Source organism: Dreissena polymorpha, chromosome 9 (assembly GCF_020536995.1).
Source record: "Dreissena polymorpha isolate Duluth1 chromosome 9, UMN_Dpol_1.0, whole genome shotgun sequence".
NCBI lineage: Eukaryota > Metazoa > Mollusca > Bivalvia > Myida > Dreissenidae > Dreissena > Dreissena polymorpha.
In genome coordinates, this window is record NC_068363.1 from 95450048 (window position 1) to 95458393 (window position 8346).

General features: G+C 34.2%; 1 long non-coding RNA gene across 2 annotated transcripts; it reads left to right on the plus strand.

Moving 5' to 3' along the window:
- Positions 1-3731: 3731 nt before the first annotated feature.
- LOC127844147 (uncharacterized) lies at positions 3732-6702 on the plus strand. 2 transcript variants are annotated; one of them, XR_008032580.1, is made up of 8 exons: positions 3732-3785; positions 4112-4198; positions 4455-4573; positions 4774-4860; positions 5057-5146; positions 5372-5440; positions 5863-6043; positions 6409-6702. It is a non-coding gene; the product is annotated as an uncharacterized LOC127844147 (long non-coding RNA). The 2 variants fall into 2 exon arrangements; XR_008032581.1 differs by lacking the exon at positions 5372-5440 and adding an exon at positions 5529-5597.
- Positions 6703-8346: the final 1644 nt, after the last annotated feature.

The window sequence follows — 8346 nt, forward strand, 5'->3', positions numbered from 1 at the left end:
TCAATTGATTTAGAAGCAAGAAGCCGGAGAAATAACCTAATTATAGGTGGTATAGATGAAATGAAAGGAGAAGACTTCCATTCTATAATTGCCAGGTTCCTGAAAAACAAACTCCAAATTGACCCATGCCCTGCAATCCCTAGAGCACACAGGCTAGGTAGATTCCGCTCAAATTCTACAAGAGCTATCATCGTTTATTTCCTTGACTTTAGAAACACAGAGCTTATATTGGCAAATGCAAATAAATTAAGAAATACACATTTTCCCATAAATAGAGACTTCCCAAAAGAGATTGTTAATGCTCGCAAAACTATGTGGTCAGAGCTCAAAAGACTCCGTGGTATGCATCCAAAGAGCAAAATAAGCATTGTCTTCCCAGCAAAGATAGTGGCAGATGGTCGTGTCGTGGCAGACATGTTCCCTGATTGGAGCCAAGTCCTAAATGGCGACAGAATCACGACCAATGCCCACCATTCTCCAAACGGCAACTATAGTCACCAATCACCTAGTTTGAAACCCCACCAATTCGAAGTGAACCACAAATCCGTTTATGGCGATGAGACGTCCATTCCACATGCCACGCAGCACAACTATTCTCCAAACAGCAACTATAGTCCAAAATCACTTAGTTCAAAATCCCAACAATTTGAAGGGAACCATAAGTCCGCTTCTGGCGATGAGGTGCCCACTCCACAAGTCACGCAGCACAGTCAAGTCCACAATACACAGTCCATAGAGCACTATGAAGGAGCCCTAAATCCAACAGTCCAGGAAATCCACACCAACAAAATAACCTCCTCGTCAAATGGTCATACACACATCTCCAGGCGTCCTCAATCTGAATCTTCTGCTCCAGCAAAAGACGCACACACGCCCCGATAAACCAAAGATCGTCTGCCTCGGGGGAATCCGCTTTCCAGCGCCCATGGACATCAAAGTCAACGAACACCCAAAAAAACACTGATCGATCTGCAGCAGGTGTTAATTCCAGAACTCTCCAAACTGCACACACAATCACTAATGAAAACGATGTTAATTTGGATCCCCTGAACACGAACTGTGCAAATCCCTCGAACTCTCACAAATAGGCCCAAGGGGGGAGAGGCGCTCTGCGTAACCTGAAATCAGAAATAAACTTAAAACTATATTGTCTGAATGTAAGTGGCCTAAAAAACGTTTAAATTACCCTGAATTTGTTGACTTTGTAAATATGTATGACTTGTTTTGCATTTCAGAAACACATCTTGATGAATATGACATTGTTGATCTTAATGGCTTCCATTTAATATCCAAACACAGGATGCAAAATTATAGAAGAAAATCAGGAGGCATTGGTATATATATAAAATACAATATTAGCCAATATGTTCACGCTGTCCCAAATAACTCGGAATACATACTCTGGGTTTCTATATCCAAAAGCTTATTCAATTTAGATGAAGATATCTTACTAAGGTTAGGTTAAAGCACGCAAACATATAGCAGAACAAGCAACCAAAGCCATGCACTTACTTTTTACAAGGGCAAACAATGCCAGCCTCCCAATCGACCTCATTATAAAGCTCTTTGACCACACTGTGCTCCCTATTCTGACCTACGGATCTGAAATATTTCGATACGAAAACATTGATATACTAGAAAGAATCCACAATAAATTTTTAAGAAAAATCACACATGCTAAAACTTCAACACCTATATCTTTCTTACACGGAGAGCTTGAAGGTACCCAATATAAATTACAATTCAAGCAAAAATGATATCTTTCTGGACTAGAATACTTAACGGGAAACAAAATAAGTTTGCAGCGCAGATATATAACTATATGATGATTCTCCCTGACAATAACTTCAAATGGATAAATAAAATAAAAGAAATTCTCAATGCAACATGTTTTATAGACTTATGGCACAACCAACACCAGTTGAATACTACTATAAAAACAAATAAAATCATTAAAAACAAATTAATAGAAGAATATAAAGCTACATGGCAGAACAGTCTCACTACCTCAAACAAAACCAGAACATATAGAATATTAGAATATTCAAAGAGAACATTGAACTGGAAAAATACGTTACACTTCTGCCTCAGCGTGAGCGAAGTAGCCTGTTCAAAATCAGAACAGCTAACCATAACCTTCCAGTCGAAACAGGTAGATACGATGGCACCCCATACGCTGAAAGAAAATGCACAAAATGTACAAATGACCAGGTTGGAAGTGACGAACACTACATTTTATTTTGCCCCTACCTTCAAACACAAAGAGAACAGTATTTAAGTGTATTCAACACACCAACTTCAAGCCTAACTCTTCAAACAGTTCTATCAACAACTTCAACAACACAACTTAAAGAAGTGTGCAAATTCTTAAACATAATCCTTCAAAGTTTTAAACAACAGTAATGTCACACCACTCCACTACCATTTCATCCGGTACCCCCATTTAATCCCATTACTATCATACATGTATTCTTGTCGCATTATATGTCCAACCTAATGCCTCCTGTTCTTCCCAAGTTGACAAATGACAACCATTATCAATGTATTATATGTTTATTGTTGTTCCGTATTGCTTCTCCAGTAACGGATTCTTTATCGTTTATTTATTTCATTGTTTTATGTCAACTTCAAGGGAGATAATTTATTTTCTGCTTAACAAAGACAGTTAAATAGTAGACTATTAAATGATACCGTACACCAATTTACTTAATATGCTTATTTAATAAATAAATTACCTGCTTACCTGGCGCTATAACGGTACGTTCCATCCTTTAGCTTAAATTTATCCGATAATTGCTGTCACGAGTTCGTCTTCCGATGTTCTTTTTTTGCACTCGTTACTCTAAAGCGCGAACGAACAAATAAATTATTCCCGGAACGGGCTACACGTTACTATACTGCCTTTCTATGTTTATGTTTTTGCAGCTGTATATAAGTTATCCTTTTTTTTCTTAGAATCAAACTGTATGTTTGCCAACATCGGATAAAAATGTACATAATAAATATAGCTAATGTAAATAAAATGAAAGCTATCCATAAATGTCGGTGTTAATTGCTACTCACAGCAAATGTTATTTTGTTAATATGCCTCCCGACAATATACAGTATAAAATCTGTGTTGTATTGGATTGCTCTGTGCATGTTAACTGTTTATTATGTATAGTGTACATATTATTCAAATATCGCAACTGTGGACTTTTCTCTCTCTCTCGAAAAATAAACTCAGGTTACACCTAACTACGACTACTAGTGATTGACCTTGAATTAAATCTACTTATAAAGCCCAATACTTAAAAAAGACTTCCCATTTTCTGTTTTCATCATTGTCTGCCGGATTCATCATCTCGATATATAACTATTGTATATATACATGTAAAGACATGTCCACTCCCTCCTCCCAACGAACTAGTTAAAATTGAATGTGTTTGAACACTCCATTTAATAATTTCCCTTTGTATCGTGTATTATAGTATTGTATTATATGTTTACATTATGCATGCTATAACTGATCAAATTGAACCGGATAATATTGTTAAAACCTGTTTTTTTCATGTTGCCCTTATTGTATACCTTGTATACTTGGGTGAAAATAAAGAGTTGTTCTGTTCTGTAAATAATTATCCCATTATTTTGTGAATGCTTAACTTTTTTTATAGAACTAAAAGAACTGAAAACAAACGACGAAAGATTGTTAGATGAATACATTGCTGTGACAACATTCGGGCATGAAACAAAGATACAGAAGGCATTGACGAATAACTATGACGACATTAATGAGCACATACGTATGTTAATTCAAACGTTGTATTAAATGTTAGATAAATGAAAAATTTCACACTAGGTCGATAAGTAAACAATTTATATTGCATAAGTTGATAAAATTATCAATAAGTGTTCATCTACACAATGTGCTTAAATCATCTCTCTGGAGTAACAATGGCTTGCCATCAGAATAAGATTTTTTGAAATTTTTATAACACCTTTCATAGCGTTCGCATTAACATCGTATTATCTGTGGTTGATATGCACTGGTATATTGCAATAAACGATAACTACATGAATGTATATATGACTATATATTTTCTACTATATTCATTTATATCATCTGCAGAGGTACTAACATTAGGCGGACCAAGTCCACTTTATGGCGGCATGTTAATCAGTATGGAAACAGCCCATATTGCTAAAAGAAGATATGGTATGAGCCGTACTATAACAAAAGAGGGACATGTATATATATATATATATACCGTAAACAGCGTAATAAAAATGTTTCAGAATGTTAACAATAAATCTTTATTAGTCACGAAAGCAACTATAACATGACATATATGGAATCGATGTGTACGAAATATGTTTTAAAACTTATATGAATGATTCTCTTGATAATGTTTATGTAGTTTCATTATTTCAATATTTTACGCATATAATTACATATCATGCATTTCCCCTAGTTCCAAGTGTAAACGGCTTAAATTTATCTCCGAAAATAATTGTCATCACTGATGGTTGTCCTACGGATACATTACTACATGCAGGACCAGACATTCAGGACGAAAGTAAAGTGGAACAGGTACTCGAATTGTGACTTTGTAAAACTGTTAAAAGTTTTGTTCCGATTATTGACACTAATAAATAAATGACCTAAATTATTTTTATGTGTAAAATCCGGTCTGGCTTCAGAACGGTAGTTCTGATATCGCTCTGCTGTCAACATATTTACTGATATGTGTAGTGTTTCATGTTCAAATGCGGAATAACTCAATTTTGCAGACCGTGTCTCACATATCATAAGCTGTTGAAGAAATTGACAAGAGAGACTTTGAATTGTTTTTCATCGGCGTTGGAAAATGCAACAAAGTATATTAAGTGTTGTCATTTAACAATTTTACGTAGTAGTCTTAAATTAAAATGCCATACAATTCTAAAAGAAGTGTGTATCGGTGCTTAACTTTAAAGCCATCCAAATTTAATAATACTTGGTACTGGTACAAAGGTTGTGTGAATTAATTGACATGTTTGTTGTTTACCTGTTTGTTTTATTTTTCTGTTGAAGTCTTTCATACACAACATGTCAACGATAAGCCAGTCAAAGATGTATTTGTACAAAGATGGAAGGAGGCTTGCTCGCAATGGGTTCTTTGAGGTAAAACCGCTAAAATCGTTGACAATATATCCTATAACTTAACAGATTAAAGATGTCGTTAGCTAATGAGTTAGCTAACTAACTAACTATTAATGTATCGCTATATTTAATGAAATCCACTTGTAGAGTATCGTATCATAAAGGATATGGCAGTATATTATGTGTTAATAATAGTAGATTTTCAAAATATAAGCTCAGGAAAGAACTGTATTATTATTTTTACAGTCACATTTGGCTTCACAGGGACTTCAATTGAAATTGTCGTTAAAAACCAGTCTGTCAGTTTTGGATGAGGTATAAACGATTTCTTAACGTTTTTTTTTATTGAACGATCATTTTCAAAACATAAGCTCAGGAAAGAACTGTATTATTATTTTTACAGTCACATTTGGCTTCACAGGGACTTCAATTGAAATTGTCGTTAAAAACCAGTCTGTCAGTTTTGGATGAGGTATAAACGATTTCTTAACGTTTTTTTTTATTGAACGATCATTATGTTGTTTAAACAATGTCTTCTGTACCACAAAACAATCTGATGAGTGATGGCATGTGTGAGTGTTGCAGTACACTATGAACTACAAATGACCTTACTGACATATGGTTTTTGTTGACGTTTTAAAATACAACCAATATGACATCAGTACTACGTGTTGCCTTAAATACTGACATTTACGTCGCCTGTTACTTTAAATCATTTTATCACATATCGTTACCAGGACGATATAAAATTTATCCGTGCTGACACAAGGAGGCGCTGCGAAAGGCCGTACGGGTCATTGTTTCAGGAGAGTAATGACGCTTATCTGCTATCACGAGGCTGCCGGGTACGCAGGGGACCGGCTTGGAAAAATGGATGCATTGACAATAGTGGTCCTGGTACTGTCATCGGTCATTTTGGTATTTATTCATTTCTTCTTTTAGTTTAACCTATATTATATATCTTGCGATACTTGTTCAACGGGAAATGGAACGACACTATCAATTCGATTTCATTTTAGTATGATGTAACTTTTTGTGTGTAGTTTTCGCGGTAAAGATTAAATACACAAGATATCGAATACGATATGAAAATTAAAAAAATGAGAAAACATTTTATTTACCACTTATTCCATTTAGATATGTTGTTTCCAATTTACCTAGTAGAATAATCCGTGAAAACGACTGAACTATACAAATGTATTGTGTGGTTTGTACGTAAAACACTTTCAACTTGTAATTGTTAATTATATTGGTAATAACAGCCTATGAAATATTATGTTTAGATGGGAAACTGGTGGTCACATGGGATATGAATGGCCACACAAGCAGCTACAGATTCACCAGGGATTGCTTTGAAGTGATGTCATCAAATTGAGTTGATAAGAAAATATCTAACAAAACATGTAATCTTGAGGTCTATAAATCGTTATTCAATTGGTGGCAGCTGCGGATCAAAATGATCCTTGGCACAAACTGACATTACACAAAAACACAAACAAGCACAATACATTATTGTTCAAGCAACGCTAACAGGAAACGCAAACAGTGTTTAAGGCATCTTAAACCTGAGCATCTTTACAAAGATGGTATTTTTATATCAAAGTATGTTTATGAAGAATTACAATGTCCGCCCTATTTTTTTAAACCTTCGACAATATTATAATCAACGTTTTTGTTGATCGAATAAAAAATATACCACACATAGCATTTCACTTCATGTGTTTTCAAACACGCGGTTTCAATTTTTGGAAAAAATACTTTATTAATTTTGTGCAAACTTAACAAAGTTGTGTATTTTGACAATGACCGGGCACTCGTCTTTGTTTTTTTTGTAAATGGTTTTGAATTAATGACGAAATTATCAAAAACGTTACCTGAAGCGACGTTTTGTTGACATCCGATTGTCCCACACATAGCCGAAAAAGCCATGTGGTACAGGCACCTTGCCATAGCGACTTGCGTTTTTTTTATGTCTGGGACGATTATTGTACGTTTTACATAACATGCGAATGAAATGTCATATACAGTATCAGAGAAACATTTAATACATTGATCAATATTATAAACACCAGCTTACAATTTCTGGTTTATTTCGTCAAAAACAGTACATTTGTCTTGTAAAATGTTTAAAAAATCATCATTTTCTGACGAGTTTCATACAATTTTTTCAAATTCTACATATTCGATTGGCACATCTGATATACAACAAGAAAGAGAAAATGTCAATAGACAGTGATCAGAATATTCATTAATTGTATCTAGAACACACATATTAGAGATATTATAATAACATTCTATATTATAAATTACGTAATCTACTAGGCTAGACACTGGTCTATTTCTATAAATAGCATTATACGTACATGCACCCTCGTATTTACGGCCATTTAAAATACAAAGACTATTTCCCTTGCAAAGAGATAACAATTTCGATCCATAGTTATTGAACCCATTGTCATGATTTTTACATGCAGGTAGATCCGCTCCAGACATAACGGACTCGGGTAAATCTACATATCTTTCAAGATTTAGGTCAGTAATATAATCTGGTAAATTTCTCGTGCGACTATTCAGGTCACCTAGTAAATAGATATTACCTTTAGCACAATATTTTCGTATTTCAGTATCTAGACATTAATAAAAATCAAAATCATACAAAACAGAATTCACATTTTTATAAACTGCCGAATCTTCCGAAGGAATATAACAAACGCAAAAATAGGAATCTATATCAGATTGTAAGAACTGTTTATCAAGTTTATACCAGATTAATCCTTTATGATCAATGTTTAATAGGTGAAAATAATTTTTGTAACAGATTTTATAATACACAATAACCCCTCCGCTAAATCTTTTAGCTTTACTGTTAGATTTCGGACGGGGACAATTAAAGCAATATACATGTGTAATAAAAATAATGTATGTCCTAATAACTATTTACATTATTGTAGTAAATAAATTGTGATTAACTAACACATTTAAAGGCTTTCATGAAGCACTATGAATTTATTAACAGATTTTAGATTTTACCGAAGGAAGGTTCACTACATTAAAGTAGATAACTACAGATTGCAGTCCGTTAACACGTGTTCTGATCTTAATAAGCTATATTACATATCGTTACTATACAAAGTAACAAAATGACTTCGCGAGCGGGCCATTATTCCTATCTAGCGGGCCAATATAAATTATATTGGTCCTCTGAGCCGGGCCGAATTGTC